The sequence below is a fragment of the Coturnix japonica genome, chromosome 18 (genome assembly GCF_054131305.1).
Source record: "Coturnix japonica strain WE chromosome 18, WE-NBRP24, whole genome shotgun sequence".
NCBI lineage: Eukaryota > Metazoa > Chordata > Aves > Galliformes > Phasianidae > Coturnix > Coturnix japonica.
Window position 1 is genome coordinate 6,883,961 of NC_140680.1, and position 21,291 is coordinate 6,905,251.

Here is a 21,291-nt window from a genome sequence, read left to right on the forward strand (position 1 = left end):
GCACTTGCCACATACTTAAATGAATTTGTAAAAAGACCCTTAATCCTTTAAAAACACTCCAGGAAGTACAGATAAGGTAGGTACAGACGTGCAATAAATGTACTGTCATGTTTGAGACTGAGCAAAGCAAGAACTGGCAAACTCAACCTACACCTATTGAAAAGAAAATGCTGCCTCATGCTCTTTTTGTGATGGAGAGGTTGTAGTCTGGAAGATTCTAAGAATCATAACTGGTCCTGGTAAACAAGAAGCTGGACATATAAGCAATGTTAAATAAAACACTGAAAATAGTAAAGTTTGATTATCAACAGAAAGTGAAGTAACAGCTAATATAAGATTAACTGCTGAACAAAAGTTTTCTATGATTCTATTATTACACAGTAATTTAGTTTCTTTTATCTGTAATTCCAAATATCTATACTAATTGGTTGCCAACTACAAAATAATAAACAAGATAACAAAATCTTAAAAAAAAAAAAAGATGATGCTTTACGTATCCTTAGTTCTAGAGTACGTTAACACACTGGATGAGTTCTGAAAGAACAATCTTAGATGTATTATCATACCACTATGTACATGAATGCCAAGTGATACATTTCTCACAAGAACAAAGTTCAACAACTAAATTCAGTGGAATTAGGAAATAAAACAGAATATTGTATTTTAGAAGAACGATGGCATGGGTTAAGCTTACTGCAAACACGCAGACCTCACACCTCTCTCCATCACATTTTCACCTGCTCTTGTGGTGCACACTTCTGCTTTGATAGAAAATTCCTCTGGGTCTTCTTGGTGTAAAGCTGTTGGTGCTTGCAGCAAAATTTGCAGAGCAAGTGGGGAATAAAGAATGTTTTCATTTGGTTGTTAAACTGGAGAAATATCTACAGAATTTTTCACAGTTCATGAAAGGAACTATCACCTTTCTGTTAGCTTTGCTGAAAATGACTGGGAAAAAAAAGAAAAGAATATAAGCCTCTCTCTTTCATGGATTTGTTTAAAAATACTTACACATATTATTTGTTTTAGAAAACTGTAGCTCTTGGATTGCACATTTATATAGAAGAGTAAGGTGAAGAAACTCTTACTGAGTGTTGCACAGACTGAGGCAGTATTATTTATTTTCCTGAAAGCAATGACAGTCAAAGCACAAGCAGTGTAGCTTGTTTTATATATCAACCTTGCATGTTTTCCTGTCAGCTCTGCAGTTTGTCATCCACAGCTTAACCTCCAAATGGCACAATCTTTGAGGACAGCAAGCTGAAATGAAAGGAGACTTGCTGCCTCCTACATAGAAGAAACAAAGCCACCAAAGAACAGTGAATTTCTGTTTATTCCATTTTACACAGCCAAAGTTATGGAAAAATATTCCATTATTAGCAGAAACATAACACAACTCTGGCAATGCCAGTATAATTTCTTGTTACTATTTGGAGTGAAGCTGTGAGGAATCTAACAAGAATAACATGAAATCATAAAAGAAAATACCAAATGCAAACTCTGATATACAAAAGCAAAGAATGAGCTGGAGCAGCTGCAATAGCTTATTACAAATAGTTATCAGAATTGTTCAGCTAAAGCAATGTTTGCCAGCTGGAGTGCAGTTGTTCAGAGACGGAGGTGAGATATTCCCTTCTCTCTGTGTGGAGAAACACCACAACTAAGTAAGCATACCAGGCTGCTTGATGACAGTGCTTCCAGAGAAGTGCCTGGCCAAACTGGAGCACAGCAATCACCACAATCTTTCCACAAGCATTATTGTTTGCTGTTTCCCCCTGACTCTCCTCTTATATATGTCAGTTACAGATATGTGTCCAGTAAGCTGTCCATAATTCACACAATTTGCTGCTAATTCTGCCAGCAGATTGAATTCTCAACAACACGTGCATTCTGACCAGTTACACTTATGAAAAGAAGCTTCCCATGACATCACATTTAATTGTCTGCATTATTCAGGTCATCATGGAGAGCATTAGTTTACAAGTTGATAGAAATTTGTATCAAATGAATAGAGTAAGATGATTCAAACACCTATCAATACCTAAAATATCTGCAAGCAGCTTTTCTTATTAATTAAAACTAGTATACCAGAACTTCATTAGTCCGAAAGTATGCAGCGCATTGGTCATTTTATTATGACCAGTTGGAGTATGCTAAAAACACAGCATGAGACTAACATGGCACAGACTTACCAATACACTGGTCAAACAGCACTAACCAAACTGCTTTATTTGAGGTTTCATCTAAAGCCCGTGAGAGTCTGCCTACTATACTTAATGGATGTGGAGTTCAGCCCTCATGAAACTGAACACTTTATCCTTGTACAATTCAATTACTTATGTCATTTGTTGAATACATTATTTCTCAGATAATGCTTTACATTTAACCGCCAATAGCTACAACATCCAAAATCCTCAGACTTATTTTTGTTGTTTCCTTTTCTGACTCTTTCATATCCTATTTACTAATGCCTCTTGCTTCTGCTGTCACTACTGTCAGCAAGAAATAGTGTTTTTCCTGTAATAAGAAATACTTATGACTTAATTCTTGAAGCTTTCATGTGCTGTTAGTTACAATACAGCACACCTCTTCTTTTCATTTCAGAAAATGATATTTTAGCAACTGGTATTTTATTAAAATAACTGCTGCGATGTGACTACATGTTACTGCCAATTGCAGATGCTAAATGCAGTCACATATGTCCATGTAAAGTGGGCATCAGATTATTTTTTTTTAATATCATTCTTTTTGTCCTTGTCAGGTGAATTTGACCACTATCACACACTACAGCACAGAACAGCTGGGTGGCTGAGGCTGGCAGGGCCCTCCAGAGGCCCAGCGCTGCAACCCGTGTGCTTGAGTCAAGCCACCTACTTGAACCATGGTGGACAGCCTCTGAATGTCACCAAGACAGAGGAAGACTCCACAGCCTCCCTGGATAACCTGTGCCATTGCCATGTTGCACTCGAAATAAAGTGGTATTTCCCTATATTTGTATGTAACCACCCATATTTCAGATTGCGCCCACTGACTCTTGTCCTGCCATTATGCAATACTGAAAAGAGTGTGAAAATAATGCCCTCAAAATCTTCACAGTCTTTTACTGGATTCTCTCCAGTAGTTCTAGACCTCTTTTGTATTTGAGAGCACACAATTGAACACAGTACTCCAAATACCACAATAACTGAGTCCATGAAGAATCTATTCACAGTAGTACGTAAACTAAAACAATCCAAAAGTATTGTGAAAGCTGAGTTAAAAAAAAAAGAGGAGTGGAGTCAGAAATCTCTGCACACAATACTATATGCAGCAAATGAGATTTCAGGTTCACTACTGAGTAGATGAATACAGAGAACTTCATGCACTCTCTAAGCAATAGAAGAGTAAGCACATCTGCTGAGAAGAGGACAAAACAAGGCAAATCATCCACTAATAAGTATATATTTTCTTTAACAAATGCCTAATTATTCAGCAGAGTAATTTAATGTTCTGTATTAAGCTAAGAGGCACATGGATTAAAATAACCACATCAGTGGGTTCTGTTCAGCATTCCCTACTCACTTCCTCTAAAACATTAACGAACCTCAGTAGGGAATTTTCCCAAGAAGATCAGCTAATAATATATTGTACCCTGAAAATGAGCCCTTAAATCTCTGAAGTTGATTTTCTTATACCAAACCACAAAACAGTCTCTCACTCTTTCTTTTGTTAGGAATACTCCTCGCTCATGTACTGTACCTCTACATATAAGCTAACATCCAACTCCAGCTGTTAAATCTAAAGCATGGTTTAAGGCAAAAACAAAAATTTAGTCTTCAATAAAGAGACTCAAATAAAGCCAACTGGTAAGCACTTAGATTTCTGGTGAAATAGAAGATTGAAATTAGGAGGCCTGTGGGAAAAATAATTAGCTGTAGACATAAAACAACTAGAAAGAAATGCTTCAAAGCTACCAAGCAGCAGCCGCGTAAAAGAGAGAGGGGATCTATTTGACCAACAGGAACAGAAGGGAGCCACTATTTAGAGAAGTGTATTGCAGCGTGCTTAAATGACAGCTCTGTAGGGGTTGGCCCCAAAGTGAATACTTGAAAAAAGAAATGCCTCAAGAGCTAATGTACCCAACCTCTTGCTTGATGCCAGCTGAATGTATTAGGAAATAATCAAATTGAGGAAATGGACTTGCAATAATATCAAACCAAGGTCAAGGAGAAATAATTTTACATCACTATCTTCATGGAAATAAAGCTGAAGAATATTTAGCTATAGAGTAGAAGATACTGTATTGATTACCAGGAAATTGGTAGTTGCAGTAGCTTAGAAGTTACTGGGACTGAAAAGCAGTGAACTTAGAAACAAACAGCTCAACTTCTCACGGGGCACGTGCTACCTATTATTAAAAACCTGGGAGAAATGGGGGGTAAAAATATAGCTATCTTTTTAAAAATAAGACAAGCCAAGATTACATCAATAACAGAGAGCTGACTAACATACCAAATAAAAGACAGAATTCATCAAACACTAAGTAAGGTGTTTGCCTCCATTTTGATGGAGACAAATGTCTTTAATATCCATTTTACTGCAAGAAATCATGCAACATTCACCTGGAACACACAGAGACCACATTTCACATACTCTAGCACAATACACATCAACAGAATTAGGTTGCAATCCAGTCTAAAAACAAATAGCATGCACTTAAAATTACAGAATATCTTTACTGATGAGCTATTCCTTTTTTATTATTATTCACCTTATGCCAGATTCTGCTTAGGTGCTGCAGATACTAGATCTTAATATCTGTATGATTTTGACCACAGTTGGAATAAAGAAGGAATGCCACCTTGGTGATAGGGAAGAGGGAGTGCTAAAAAGAGTGTCACTCTTTTCACTTAGGTTTTCTTTTTTTGTTGTTTTAGTCAGTGCTTCTGTGTGCACGCCACAGAGTTACACAACTTCTTTCATCCGGCAATCTGAAAATATTTCACAGGTTTTAATTTAGTCTCACCATCCGCAAAATTGCATGCAATTAAACTTAAGGATAGCTCCAGTGAAGTACTTATATGCCTAATATTTAAGGACTTTGCCAGACAGGAATGTAGTGGCTGGGCCAGGACACAGGCACAAGCATGTTATGTGTTCTCCCAAAGTTCCTTTGGTCTAAAACAGCTAACACTCTCCCACACAGCTCCTGCATACAAGTGAGATGACAGCATGGCTGTAGACCATTCCCAGCCACTACTTTGAGTGCATCCTGTTCTGGGCATAAGAAAATTTAGCCGTATGCATGAGAATTAAGCCATGCCAGATTGTGTCCCATTTTCTTTATTATATTGCTCCTTATCCTCAAGTAATGTGTTTTCATCCAATAAGCATTTAACATGATACAAAAACAGTGCAGAAATCAGAACAGTGAAAGAAAGAACATCCCACATTAGAGTCCAAGCTGCTTTTTGTAGCTTATCTCAAGCACATAGGGCTCAAATTCACTTTATCATCACAACAGAACACCAAATGGAAGCATGAAAAAAAAAAAAAAAAAGAGGGGGAAATTCCTGATCAAGAAAGACTGTGAACTCAAGCCCCTGTATTCAGTGAGAGAGTTCTCTCTCAGAGCAGATGCAGTAACAGTACAGTTGTAGGCACAATAACGTAAGGATATGGACAAAGAGGGAGAAGACTACCTGATGCAGTGAGACAATAATAAGCTTTCCTTAGATCTGGAGTTTTGTCAACATGATAGGATAGGATGAGTATCAATGCTGCAACTGATGCCTACTAACAGGCTATGAAAGAATACAGTTGCTACAGTATCTGTCAGCAATGGGAATAGAAAGTAGGACTGGCCAACTACAAATCTGCATTCTCTTAACCTTTCAAAATGACTGCATATCAATCCCAGCCTCTAATCCCTTCCAGGCCAGTGATGAACATGTATTTAGCACACTTACGCAAACTGTATTAAGTACTATAACAACATATGCAAAACTACATGAAATATTGGGATCGATATATGCAAAGACTTCATGTAAAGTCTCAAACCTATTTTCACCATTGCAAGTTTCTTTGTTTATTTTTTATTGTTACAAAAAATAATCATAACAGAAACACAATAACCCAGCACCAGGGCATGGCAGCCTATCAAAAGCAGTGATCTTAAACCTGGAAGCATTGTGCTCTCCAAAGCATTCTCTACAGACTACTTAAAGGGTAAGAGTTACACTCCTATTCCAGTAAAACCAGCCAGTCTGGGAGGTGGGAAGATGAGTTGTCCACTACTCTGTGTTACCCAGAACAACTCTGTAGCTGGCAGTGGGATGGTGCAAAGTACACCTGAACTCACCAGCCCCAGGGCAGCTCATCACTCAGCCATGCCCTCATTCTGTGCAGTTTGTTCCCTTCGTTTAGATCCAAGTGGACATTTAAAGAAGCAGAACTGGCACACAAAAAATGAGGCTGATGCAGCCTGCAAGATTCCATACAATCTGAACATGGTCTTTTAGGAAAGCATTTTTCAGTTTCAGATTCAGTTGGGCTCCTGTTTGTGTGTGTATGTGTGTGTGTGTGCTATGAACAATAACTTTTTTCTTAATCAGTCTACCTTGCAACCAGTAACCATGTTATTTTCTGTGAACTGCAGTCACCCTTGTTGCTAGTAATGCCTGGTTTCGGGGGATGACTTTAAATAACAAATTGTTTACTTGTAACAACAAAAGAAATGATACAATATAAGCTAAGTTTTAATAGCTGAAAAAATCTTTAATTAAAACAGCTTTCCATTCAGGGGCCAGAGTTTTAGTTAACCAGCTGCCCTATGAAAGCTATTACCTGGAGTTTTCATTTTCCCAGTACACAGCTGCAGAAAAGATTTTAGTCTGGTGTATGAAGGGATGTACAACAGCAAGGACAAAGCTCACTTAAACTAACAATGGAGCCGTGGCAAAAGTCATAACCTTATGCTGTCTTAGGGGAAGCACACTTTCTGAATATAATCTCTCTGATTATGCCCAGTATGCAAAATGCAGTTTTATATCTGCAGCTCAAATAGATTTCAGTATTACCACTGAATACTAATCACTGATGCACAAAACGTGCAGCTCCCTCAAGGCATTTCAAAAATCTTGATTATTTAATCAGTGCTCTTGATTTATAAGGCGAGCTGGTTGATGACTACCAAAATGTGACACATTGGACACTATCCAGATGGAATGCCAGTTTTCATTTGAGGTTAAAGAGGTAAAACTCTACAAGAGAGGTTTTCCAGTATCCTGGACTAGAGCTAGATTTATATCAGATGATAAATAGAACTTGGCAGTTTGGCTTGCACATAATATTAAAACAGAAACTTCACTGAACTGACAGTCGTAAAATGAAAGGATTAACTTTCTTTCTGATTACAGCTTTATTCTCTGTTTCTGCTATGTACTTTTTATTTATTTCATGCTCTCCATCCTAATGTCCTCTTGTCTTTTTATATTGAATTACTCAACTTTTTCACCAATGCATAAGCAATAAGTGTTGCCTTTTCGTAAGCATTGATTTCCCAACCATCTGGATCCAACATTTGAAGAGTTCAGTTTCTTTCTCCCATAACTGCAGATATATACATGCATTTAAAATAATTTGATGTCTGCATCTCTGTATATTAATTTATGCCTAGTCATATAAAAATATTACCATTCTTCTTTTAAAATGCAGTGGAAATGATGAAAATTCTTTATGATATTGATGTATGTATTACATAAAAGTGAATGAGGATGTCCCTAACTCTGTGGCAATTACAGCTCCTGTAGCTACAGTGAGAGACATCACACAGACTTCCCATACTTCAGAGATACTGGGTTGCGGCAGATGGGAACTACAGCACCATGCATTTTACTCATGAGAGCGAGGGAGGAAGATATTTGTTAAATAGGTATAATACTACAATTTAAACCATGAAGACAGTGACTTTAACAATATTCAAAATGGCTATAGATATGTTTGACTATTTGCCACATAGAGGGCGGGGCTGCACAATCAATCTAGCATCTAATCTTCACAAAGCTAGTACAGCTTAAAGCTATAAACCACCACAGTTCTGTGTTGGCAAGGCTTCACCATGTCAAGGTAGATCACAGCACAGGTGTAAGTAACCTCGAGAGGCACCCCTACTCAAAGGTGAGATCCTGACAAAAGCCTGATGTTTGCAAGGGGAGCTCCATGGGTCTCTGTTTATGGGGTAAGATAACTGACTCATAGTCACAGTATTCAGCATTGGCACCTATGGAACCAGGTGTCTGCTGTCAGTTCTTTGAGCTCCAAGTATTGTTTTCAGTCCTGAGCAAGGGCAAAGTCTTTTTTTTGCACCTCATAGTACAAGCAAGGCATTAGGCATAACGAGGATGCTAGGGGATGGTTGGGATCATACTGCCACATGAGTATAAATAAACATTAAGCACATTCAACTCTTTGCAAAAAGGATTTTTACAGAAGTAGAAAACAATCTCCTAATATTGCCTTGTAAAAACAACGGGCTTGACAAAAAAAAACAACCATAAAATAACATAACAAGATAAACATGGGTAAAACCCATACCTGAAGCACTGCACACATTTGTTTTAATTGTGAAAATAGTACTGAAGTCTAGTTTTCAACTGATATGTTGATTTCAATCTGTCCTACACATGTGGTGTATGTTATTCAAACACATGCATGAGGAAAACACTCCTTTCCAGATATTGTGTGTGTGCCATATGCCGTTAGGAACAGAAAGCAACAATAAATGCAGCTTTGTACGTGAGAATCTGATGATTCTGTAGGATTGCAAAAGGGCTGCAACACTTCAATCATTGCAAATTCTTATTGTTCTTTATACAAATACTGCAGTGAGTGTATTGAATGGAGGCAGAGATGATCTATCTGCTTCCACATAGATTACTCCGATTTGCAATGACAGAACTGGGAGGCTTTATTCATTCAATCTATACACAACTTTTTCAAAATTAATAACCCAATTCAAAGGCAAGAAACTTAATAGTACTTAACTATACGGCTTCTAACATATCATGCTGATTGAATTCCCATGATCTCATACTTGGTCATCAAAATACCTTTATTTTTCTCAATTAAGATCACAGGCTCAATGCAACTTCCCCCAAAAATAAGATAAATTCATATACATTACCTCTGAGCAATGAGAAATAGCACTGATTGAATAGGGCTGTTAAAATCTCTGCGGTTGGCAGTGTTCATCAGTGAATTTGTTTACAAAGTGGAAAGAATGAGATACTGTCAAAGAATGAAAAATAAAAGCTAGATTTCTTGGGAAGGAGACATCCGTCTTTTTCTATTTGTAAATGCTGATGAGCAGGGTTTAAGGAGGGCTAATGTCATCCATTCATCTTAATTAAAGAGTTAATTGCTCGTGTATCCTGATTTGCTTAGCTGATCTTAGTAGCATGGAAAGCATTTGCTACTATGTATTTTATTGACCGCTATAATGACATCATCAGTAAGACTCAGGATTTATTCATGCCTCAGCCTAAACTCATAACTTTAATAGCCTCCTACATGATAAAACTTTCAAGAGGGAAGCAGCTCCTTTGCATGGTGCAGAATACCGAGAGGTCTGTTCAGACCCCATTCAGAAACTGTTGAAGTGTCTCAGTTCAGCTGTCATTGAAGTATTACTTCAAAGTCTAGAGTCATGAAGATAAGTAAAAAGTAATTTTAAAGACTAGTTCTCAGCAAATGTATATATGGAAATAGCATATAAAACATCTAAAAATTGCATATCAAATATAAGCAAGAGACTTATTACTATTCAATTTTTCACATCTGTAGTCATAGTCAAGTAAGCACAAACACAAAAGCAGACAGACGAGGTTGACAGCATGTTCTATGGATTAAAGACCAAATTGGTTTAGTCATATGTCTTACAACACAAAAGGGGAAATCTCAGATCTAAAGAAAGACCAGCTAACTAACTAGAAATCTGAGAGTTTTTCCTCTACATCTTTCAGCATTTACTGCAATTCCTTAAAGATTCTTCACAGAAATTAAATTAAATTTTACACAAGAGGAAAATGGACAGGACTGCTGCTTTTTGATTAATCAGTGACTGAAAAATGAAATAAAAGAGTACATTACAAAACATGATACTTGCTTATCCTGGTAACAAGTCTTCAGAAGTGATCTAATCCTGCCATGCTGCCTTCATGGGATCCATGTGTGTTGGTAATAAGGCACACCATTTACTAAAAGTGTGAACTGGCTTTCAGGATATACTGTGCACCAAACCTAACTCACCCTGATGCAGCTGCATGCCAGGAGTGCTGGCTGTGCATGGTGCCAGACAGAGGCTGGCTTCTGCTCAGTGCTCTCCTGCAATACCTACTAGGTGCTAAGAGTAATGTGATGGGGTGCTACAGCTCATCTAGTTTTATGAATTTCATGGCAGACTTCACTTCATAAGCGTTTTCTTTATTAAGTTTAAACTTCTCAGCTGAGTGGTTAAGAGCCTGGTACTGGCTCCCCATGCTTTATCTGACAGAAAAGAGAGTATTATTTTTTAATATAAGCCATGTCTTCATGTTTTCTCAGAAAAAAAAAAAAAAACACCAGTAAAGCATAATACACTTTAAATGTAACAAACCCTGTGTGATATGAACTGAAGGCTACACTGCACCTCTCCAGGAAAAACAATACGGAAGGCAAGGACATACAAGAGTATGTGGTGCAGTGCTCCCCACATTACCCTGGGTAACCTTTAACATGTCATTGCATCTCTCCCTGCCCCAGTTATCCCTAAAATTACTTGCCTTTATTCTCAGAAAGGACTTAAAATGACTTCATATAATGGTGCTAACTGGGAGTTGATCAGTATTACTGTTTCTTAATAGTTACTGGAAAAGGCAACACAGTAAATGTTCGGCTTTTCCAATCATAGAATCACAAGTTTGGAAAGGACAAACAAGATCATCTGGTCAATATCTAGTTCCAGTAAGGGAAATGGAAATCAGTCCAGGTTGCACAGGAACTCAGGAGGTCATCTGTCCCAACCCTGAGCTCGACACAGGAATAACTCAAGAAATGAAAATCTAAGTGTGCAGACTGGAAAACGTGCCTCAAGACTGGACATCCTCAGGGTGGGGACCATTTTCTCATTAGGTTAAGGAATATTTATGGGTATGCAGAAAAAACCTGTGATTCATTAGTACTAAAACCCACAATAGCAGATTTTCTCATTATTGTTTAGGTGTTACTCATTATCAACTCCAATTTAAAAGGGTCTTTTTTTTTTTATTTTTTTTTTTTTTAAATTATAGGTTGTTCCACTTTTATTTACAGTCCAAGCAAACTCCTTGGTGAACTATTCTGTTGTGTATTTCTTTGTAGTACAGAATCCTTAAAAAGGCCAGTAAAAATAAAACTAATACACTGCTCTGCTATTTGAGCCTTCATGCAACAACATTAGCATACTGAATTTCTTTTCCCTCAGATATTTGAGCCTTCATGCAACAACATTAGTTTACTGAATTTCTTTTCCCTCAGATTAGGAGCACAGTGGCCCTATCTCACAATCCAGCAACTTTCCTTTAGCTCGGCAATGTCTGTCCATCACTCCTTGGGTTGACACCTGTAGTTTGGTTTAGCAACCGAGAAACTATTTGGACTGAATCAGAGCCTTCAAAACCATGCCGATGCTTGTTCTTTCTAGATTTTAAACAAAGCGATCAAGGAACCTGGAAGCAGTTTTAAGCAACCACAACTTTTTAATTAATCTTAAATCTCCTCTGTTACCTCCAGTTCCTTTGTTACCTCATGCTAATGTTTAAGTTATAAAGTAATTTCATGAAATGAACACTTGGGGAAAACTCAAAATTCTTCCTGGATGTAGACTGCCGGCTAGGAGCAATGACTGTCACTTTCAAAATCTTCACATAAGATTAAAATAGAATGTGAATAAAAATTAAAGCATAACATTTTGTTGTCGAATGGAAAATGCTAAAACCAAATTCTTCTGTGGCTTGTAAAATATTCAGTTCCACTCTTTAACAATAACACCTTTTGATTTCTATAGCTTGTGATATTTGAAAACCTAAAAAACAAAGTTTTCAAAAGTTTGAGTTCTTTTTAACTAGTTAAAACCACCTGCTGTAACTTGAATAGGGTAGAAGTTCATACGGAAAGCCTTATTTTGAGATAACACATTTTTGAATTACTATACTGTAATTTTTGTACACTCTATCAGGCAATGGCTAGAGCAACTTCCTACAACATTACTAGCTTACTAATAAACTTGTGCATGAAGCAGAACGGCACGCACAAGTTATAATTCTTTGGCTGTTTGTGTTACTAGGAACAGGTCTGATATCATCAGTTTAAGAACTGAGGAATTAAACCATCCAAAAGACTGATGCAAAGGATTGGACATGCTAAAAGAGATGGTAAAAAGAGGCTGCTAAGAAATGGAACAATGTTCAGAAGTGAAGCAATACACCCACAATGGTTTGTGAATGGAAATAAACATAACCATGAGAAAATGTTTCACCAACGTAAGAGCCACAACAAAGCTGCGAATCTCAAGATAAGCAAAAATTGCTTCTGAAGAGAAAACAACACACTAGGTAGAACTTCAAAGAAAAGATCTAATAGGCACAAATAAACAAAATATAAGAAAGACCAATAATAACAATAATAATACTAAGCACAAGAACAACTTAATCTGTGTTTCTAGTACTATCACATTAATCCTTGGTGCCATGGTGGTGAAGCTAGCTTAGTTATTAAAGATAATTGAATACTACAGTATCACAGCAGTCAGATGCCTTCAGTCAGCTCTGCAGTTCTTCTACCAGCCTGCCTCTTCAACCCTCTGTCCTCCGTCCCACTGTATATCTCTAACAACACCTGTGGTTTACTTCTTGGCTGGAAGGCACAACATCTACCTTGCCCAGCTACTTATCATGCTGCTCACATGCCTACCCACAGAATGCACAACTGCTTTTCCAGAAAGAAAGTGAGCAAATGCCTGAGCATTGGGTGGAAAGTCTACTTGATGTTGTAATCCCAATCACAGAGAAAACAAGAGAATTGCATTCAAAAAGGGACAAAGAATAGGTTATTAAATGTCATACCTACATGAGGGTACAAAATGCTGATGTTAGAAGAAATAATGGTTTGTAATTTCAGAAACAGCCATAAGAAATGATTTTAACTGGATAAAAGGAAAACAGGCAGGTAACACTAAGACTTTGTGCAAAACACTCTACAGCATCCTTTAGTGCTGGTTCTGAATCACTGACTCAAACAGGATTTTTGCCACTGGCTTTTACAGAACAGAACAAGCTACTAATGAACTAACAAATTATCTACTTTTTCCTACATGTTTGAACTCAGAGAGGACACGTAACATTAAACTACAGTGAGACAGGACAGAAGGCTTAAAAGGAATATAATGTGCTAGGAACATTAAAACAAATAAGTGGCTAACAAACAGAGCATTTTAAAAAATGAGATTTAAGTAAAGTATCTAGCCTGAAACTTGTTCAATGATAAATGGACACAGACAAGAAATGTCCTAGGAACGAACTTCATATTACCTTTGCAGCTGGATTTGGTTTGTTTTCAAAGATTTCCTTCCCACAGTTCACTCCATACATGTAACAATCAGAAAGATCAATACAGTGGACCCTTAAATTGGGTCACAGAGAGGTGGAGCCAGGCTGCTCCCCTTCTGTTCACACAGCTGAACTACCTTCACCTGTGCTCCCAAGGCTGATGGGCTCCTTTCCCCAGGTGCTCACTCAGTGGCTCAGGCTGGGACTCAACAGTTACCATACAGTATGTAAGAACCCTTAGGTGCCCACCTAGGAACAGCAGATTATAAAGAAAGTCTCAGTCATGATGCATACACTTCTAACCACCCTTTTCAAGAGATGTTGGTAGTCTTTGAAGAAGTGTGAAGTACTTTTGTTCAGTATGTAGTATGCTCTAAAAAAAGAATTATGTTTATAACAGGACCAGCCTTACAAAGATTTGATTTGATACAGACATTTCTATGGGAAAAGATCCTTTACACACAATTACAAATGACATAACAATTGTTTTTAGTTGAATTCAAGAACTAGCTGCATTACAGAACAAAATATTTGATAAGACATTGCTTGTAGTCACAGTTTTATAGGTTGATGTGATAAAAATTGGGATGTTTGAATCAAGAGCACACAAGCTTTGTGGTTAACTGCATATTTAAATACCTAGAGGTACCTGCAAGGTACTTAGCACTGAATGTGCCTAAATGTCATCTTATTGTAGGTACCAAATGGAAATAGACGGATTTTCCTAATGTGTGGTGTTTGGATTTGGAACAAGAATCTCAAAAATGTGAATCCTAACTGAGCCAATTCTTTATTATGCGCTGATGACTAGCTACAAAATACTTCTGTTTTTCTAATTTCCTGGTACACCACAATGCTACTACCAACTTCTCTCAAAAATGGCTCTTACTAATCAAAGCCATCATATTGATGAATTTTAATAAAAATGAAACTGTACAAAATAATTGTGGCTGTAAATGCTGAGACTGAGTCAGGTTAAATTTTCTTCATTGCTATAGTCCAAATTACAACATTTTATGGTATGTTTTACAGCAGCTGTTAAACCTGATAATCTTTTTCTGTCCTGCTCTCTCAAATGTTACAGTCATGTATGCAATGACTGTGAAACAACTATAGGCTGAGGTAAGCTGCATGCTATTTAATACATGTTTCCAGAATGTCTACCAGAACTGATATTTAATAGCTTAACTTCTATAGAAGAAAAACAATAAAGTTGACCCCCTATACCTACCCTTTGGGTGTTCTATCTTGTTTTCATAGTGGCTTAAAATCTGGAAAGTTACCGAGTCTAATGATGGCTGGGGTGACACTTCTACTTTAGCACACTGCCAAGAATTTATTTTTTCTAGTGTTTTTCTCCTTATAACTATAACATATTAGCTGCTGGTGGCCCTTGGAAAGCTAGCAGATCATGTGATGCTGGCTCTCCTTCTTTCCATCTGCTAGCCTGCATAACAAGAAAAATAGAATATATATTACTTTTATTTTTATTTTTTTTTAACTGATTGCTACAGATACTGCAAGGATCTCACATGATCATGAGAGTACCCAACAACTTCTCTGTTAAAGGAAAGCTATTCTAGAAAGTCTGAAATCCCTGTTTCTTAGGGTTTTTCATTAGTTGTACATGCTAAACAATGATCACTGCTGTACGATGAGAGACAAATTAATGAATCAAACATTACAGATTTCATCACATCAGCTCATTTGCATTTAAGCTGGTTTCCAGCTCTGTCATGCATTTGCTTTTAAACGAGCCCCTGTGGATAGTACTGCAATGTTTGATTCATTAATTTGTTTCTCAGTGTACAGCAGTGCTCATTGTTCAGTATTTGGTGAAATACTTTGAAAATATTTGTTTTTAACAGCCTATCTTTTATTTTAACAATGAATTAACATCTCTGAAGAAGGAAATGCTGGCCATTTTGCAGACACATCCCCTGCCAAATCTCCCAGTTGCTGCCCCAGTCCATCGTTATACCACTGTGATATTATCTGGATTAAGTCTTCACAGCTTGCCTTCACATATTCTACAATTTCATAAAGCTTTGAGCCAGCTCTTTGGGTTAGCATTATGATGCCCAATTCAGCTCCTGGGAAGTTAAAGGTGGCTTTAAGCCTTTACTCTCTGCTCCTTGGATCAGTCCCAAAGAGAGACTCAGATCAGCCTCCTGGGTGCTTGGTGACATTCTGCCACTGGTGTGCCTACTACACCTCCAAATTATAACAGAGTGAGTTGCTTGGCATGTAATAAATACATGTAGCAAATCAATGGCATGTAGCAAGTAAAGAAGATGGGAGTTGTTTTAGCCACTAGGAATTGGAGAACTTCTATAGCCAGACCTTTCCCTTCGATAATACTGTCATCACAAATTATAAGATTATAAAGTCAAGACCATCAGGCAGGAGGATATGTTTGGACTATTGATACCATTATTGTCTTTGCCTACTTCAAGTAATCAACAGATACAAATGTACATTTAAAAATCAAAAACAAACAAACAAAAAAAAACATGAAAGAAACCCTGTTTCACTGGCAAACATAAACAGGGAATCTGTGGTACACAAAAACTACTGCACAACCAGAATAACATGATATAGGAGGGTTGAAGTGTGCTGTGTATGAGATGTTTCTCTTTACTGATTAACACACAAAGAGAAAAACATTCTTCTGTTTCTGTCACAGAAGAAAGCCCAGGCAAAAGACAATTTCTGGTTCCATTGTAGAAAGAGGGGATGAATTTTGTACTGGACACCCATGTCTTTGGAAAGATAGTTTGGCATTCTTCCTAAAAGGTGGATCTGGCATTATCTGCAGGAGAAAACTGCTTGAATCTTCTTTATAAATGCATTAACATTATAATTCACAACACCCTTCATTGTACTTGCAAGGAATTATGCAATGTTCATAGGATGGAAAATTCCAAATATGCTCTCAGAGGCTGGATTTATTTTAATGATTATTATGAAATATATACCTTACTGAAAAGCAAAATAGTTTTGTGTTGTTTTTTAAATAATAATCTCTGCATTTTTCTTCCTTGAAAGATCATACTTCACAAAGACAGATAAAACAATATCAGAGAATAGCTAGAGTGTCTTCATATGAATTAACTATATATTCTTGCACAGTTCAGCTATAAGTCAGTTTTGTATGAAATGCCCATTTAGGTCACTGTTGCTTAAGGTAGAGATCATTTGCTTACATGCTTACATGCCTGCTGAGTGAAATAAATATGGCAACAAATACTCAAAAAGAGGAGCAGTGATGAAAATATGGAGCCCAGTCAAGAGTTATTGCACAAAGAACACATTAACTGTACTAGTATTTTCTCACCAACTCTCCCACCAGACTCACATGCTTGAGCAGTGATGACAATGAAGGAATCTTTCCATGATCAAATGTGAGTGCTGTCCCACTACTGCCTACACAAGAAACTCTTTGCTGGCGCTTCTTTAACTCAAAAAACACCTTCAGTGCACAGCATGGCTTAGGATTATAAAATACCAAGCCTGAAAACAAACAGCACATTATCTGATTCCATATGATGCTGGTCTCCTTCAGAAGTCCGTCATTTAAAAAGCCCCGCAGAACTCTCGCCATTCTTTCGATTCCAAACCCTTGGCAGGCAAACCACAACCAAACAAATAAGGCAACAGTCCCAAACCTAGAGTAGAAGGTTTGTGTTAAATATTAGGGAATCCATGTTGTCTAAATTAAGGCATTTGGTAGGCAGGCATTTCTACACCTGCAGAAGGTGACTCTTTTCAAATCTAAGGTGGGTTTGACATCTCCTGTAACTCCACATTCACTGAAATAGGCATCCACAAGATTAATTCTGACCCAATATTCATATTTTAGTTGGTAAAGTTAGGTTAAATTAGTTTCAACCTAGTAAAATCACATATATCTTAGCTAAACACAACATATTGCTTACAGTGTTATGAATTTCCATCACTCTTACTTCTTAATAAACACAGCAGGCTAATCTGTCAGGCATATCCAACACATAGTTTCACATTGGTAGATGCTGTGAAAGTTAGTCATGATTCTGGTAAACTCTTTCTCTGTTATATTCAATATTTAGAAATTCCACTTTATTTTTTTTAATTTTTTTTTATTTTCATTAGAGAAAATGGATTCAACTGAAACATTAACATGCAAATAAGCTAAAGCTCCTAAAGCATGAGCAGGAAAAACTCCTCCTTTACTGCTCACTGATATCCTTTCCATTTACAAAAAACTCACATATCAATTAAGCTCACCTGTTAATTAAAAGCCTGTCTGGAAAATTTCTTGCAAGTTGGAAGCAAAAGAAAGCGTAAAAGTATCTGAATGTTAAAGCTTTGAATTTTAATTACTTACTCCCAGGTTCGTTTGTGATCCCTCAGGTGTTGGCTGGGCAACAGCAAAGAACTGGAAAAAAATAAACAAAATTATTTTGTAATTCCTGCTGTGGGGAACAAAACGTATTGAGAAGGCTTCCAATTTTCTCTTCTTATCTTGTTTAGATTTATTCTTCATTAATGTACTTATAAGAAAGTATCCACATGCAAAGAAAAAAGATTCTGGAAGATTACAGGCAACTGCAGAGAATAATTGTTCTGTGAATTTGACTTTTTTTTTTTTTTTTTTTTTTTAACAATAATAGGAGAGTCCCTATTGTGTTTCTCTCACAATAAAGAATATCACTATAATTACAAAAGGGAGAATAATATGTTAAAAAAAACTGGCATAAGGTCTAACATTTTTATCAGATTACCAATTACATGTATCCATTAAATCCGATGTGTTGTTTATTTTATATGCATTTAAATAGAGAAGTCATTAGTAGATCTAATAAAAATTCTGGAACTCACAGTAGTTTTTTCCCTTCTCACTAGCTACCCATCTAATAATAACTGCATATCTGACTGATTTCCTTCTTTCCTGTTTTTTTCTTTTTTTTTTTCTTTTTTTTTTTTAATAGATGAATGATCTTAACAGAGGAACTTCATCATAAGAAACTGAGCCAGGAAAGTAAGCATGGAAGCAGTGAATAGCTTTGCTTGCTCACATAAAGACAGTCAACTTCATATCCCCAAGCCCTATAACAGTTTAATAACCTGAATTTTTAAAAGTGTCTTTTTATTAAAGATAAACATCTGGGATTCTGATTTGGATCAGTAATCTTTACAATATGAAAACTCGTTTGTGACATTTCACAGATGAACTACTAAATGGTTTCATAAGGTTTCTGATGAATCTTTGTATGCAAAAAATTGGGCCATGTAAATCAGAAGAGCTACACATTCAGCGCTCTTAGCACTGGAATTAATATCTTCATGTTTTCCATGGCATATACACAGCACACATACATCTGTTTTAAACAGCTCAATTATCAGTTAGAGTATTCTTACAAATTAACTTGCATGCAAGGAGATGACAATATGCAATGTAAGTAATTGTGATCATATAATGCTCCTCAACATAATTCAGAATGAGTCTCAAATTGCACTAAACACTTTACAGAAAATGTAAATGACAGTTTATATACTATGGATAAAAACCACGTTCAAATACCTTGAGTGAATTACTAAGTAGAAAATAAATGCATTTAAGTCAGGCTACTCAATTCTGTACAGGTTATAAAACAGTTAAAGACAATACCTTAAACTGCATTTAAAGGTCTGGTAATGTTAAATACTTTAGATCCCAGTTGTATTAAGTTCATTGTTAAGGTTTCCTCATTAGAAGATCGAGGCTTTATGAACTGTAACAGCACAAGTCATTTTTTGCTATTACACTCATTGAGGGTTACTGTACAAGCACTATATATTCAGTTATGTATTCAAGTATAGACTTACGCTCACTGCTTCCACCAATACACAGGAATTTTGTGCAATACAATATTTTCAGGAAATTAAAATATCAAAGTACATTAAGAATGGATGAAGAATAAGCCAGGTTTGTATCATCTATTTTGTTTCTAAACCAAATGTCATTTAAATGGAGACAATATGTTGTTTACTGCAGTCATTGATGTTGGAATTCAGTGACCTGAGAGACAGGCCTTATAAGCAGTATCTTATTTATAATGGAAAATGCATTGCACCAAGAGTAGCCATGATGAATTCAAATACCCAAGCTACAATTACTGAGGCATCTTATGCATCTGTAATTCATAAGAGGATGCTTTATGAAAATTCAGGACATCAGCAGGTCTTATGTAGGTTACTTGTAAATATGATTTTAAAAATTAATACATATTCTTTTTAGAAGAATGAGAGCCTTCTCTGGAAAAAGGATGATGATGTACAATTTAACTTCAGCATCAACTGCTGAGGAACTATTTGGGGAAAACAAAGTATAATTTCAAATATTTTTGAAGGTTTATTTGAACATCAGGTCTACTATCACTTACAAAATGCTTTCCTTACACAGCATGGGATAGATCCACCACATTCAGCCTAAAATGACAAAAGTAACTCCTAGAATATTTCACATTCAAGCAAAGCATCCATTTCAATGACAACAGAATGAAATGCAGACGTATTATTACCCCTAATTTACAAGTATCTTACACAACAAAGGTAGTGGTTTAAAATGGATTATCCTAAAGGATGGATAATGTCCATAAACACATCTGATATCCACCTATTTAATTCATGAGAACTTAAGTTCAAAACCACAACATGACAACTTTGCAAAGGAAAGAACTGTGATATTACAGAATACAGACAGCTGGGGACCCTGAGCATGCCCCACCCCAAGGGGTACCACGTCAAGCTCATCCTGAACTTGACTTTTGAAGCTATAATGGCATCTGCTGTGCCTTGACTTCAATGTCTACATTTCTGTTTTGTCTAATCTTCCTGCTGCATAATCCTTACTTCTAAAGTGTCAACTTGTGATTGTGAATATACTGGTTTGAGAAAAATAAAACTGTTCCCGATGCTGACAGTTAGTGAAGAAGTCACAGAGAATAGCAGAAAATCTTTTTATTACCAATTTTAATAGCTGCTGAATTCTTTTATTTCCTTAGTTTTATTGATCCTCCGGAAACGTGAGCAGAAGATAGGAATTATATTAAAATTCTTCCAATCACCAATTTTTGCCTATATCTACAGCATGATGAAATTTTATGCATCTTTTTATGTTTACGACTGAAGAACTAAATTAGGAGGAATAAACAGTGGGAAAACACATTACAAGTTTTTGAGATGTTTTGCATTCTGTGGAGCCTTTAATAAAAACACCAGCTGGAAATAATGGTAAGTTCCTAGGAGAAATGGTAAACGCTAAAGATAAGATCATTTTCAATCTCATGACTTCTTCTCTTTTTAGCTCATTTCCTATTTTCTTTTTCCTTTTTTTGTACATATAAACTCCTGAATTACTCTTCTCCTCTTGTATTCTGTATAAATTTGTGTATAAATGTATAAATTTCAGATGTGTTTAAAAAACGAAACAAAACCTTAACAATTCTATTTCCAGCAAGCATTTGTCAGCACACTAGCTCAGTTCCAAATTGCTCTAAAAGTGTTATTTAAGGAGCAATAAGAAGTTCCTATTCATGCAGTAATGCTTTTTTGTTATTCTTACTTGTCGGCTTCCAACATGAATTCCAGTATTTTCTGCATACTACTGTTAATTTCTGCTTCATGGGGAGTGGCTGTTCCTTCCCTTTATGGCAGCAATCAATGAGTACTT

At 36.5% G+C, this 21,291-nt stretch overlaps 1 protein-coding gene across 6 annotated transcripts in view; it reads right to left on the reverse strand.

Moving 5' to 3' along the window:
- The window catches only part of TENM2 (teneurin transmembrane protein 2), a 1,410,959-nt gene that overhangs the window by 567,936 nt on the left and 821,732 nt on the right, over window positions 1–21,291 (reverse strand). For all 6 annotated transcript variants that reach the window (XM_085518796.1, XM_015875933.3, XM_015875927.3 and 3 more), the window contains one exon: window positions 17,965–18,015. The gene's annotated coding sequence lies outside the window, so the exon portion shown is untranslated. The remainder of the gene's footprint in view (window positions 1–17,964; window positions 18,016–21,291) is intronic.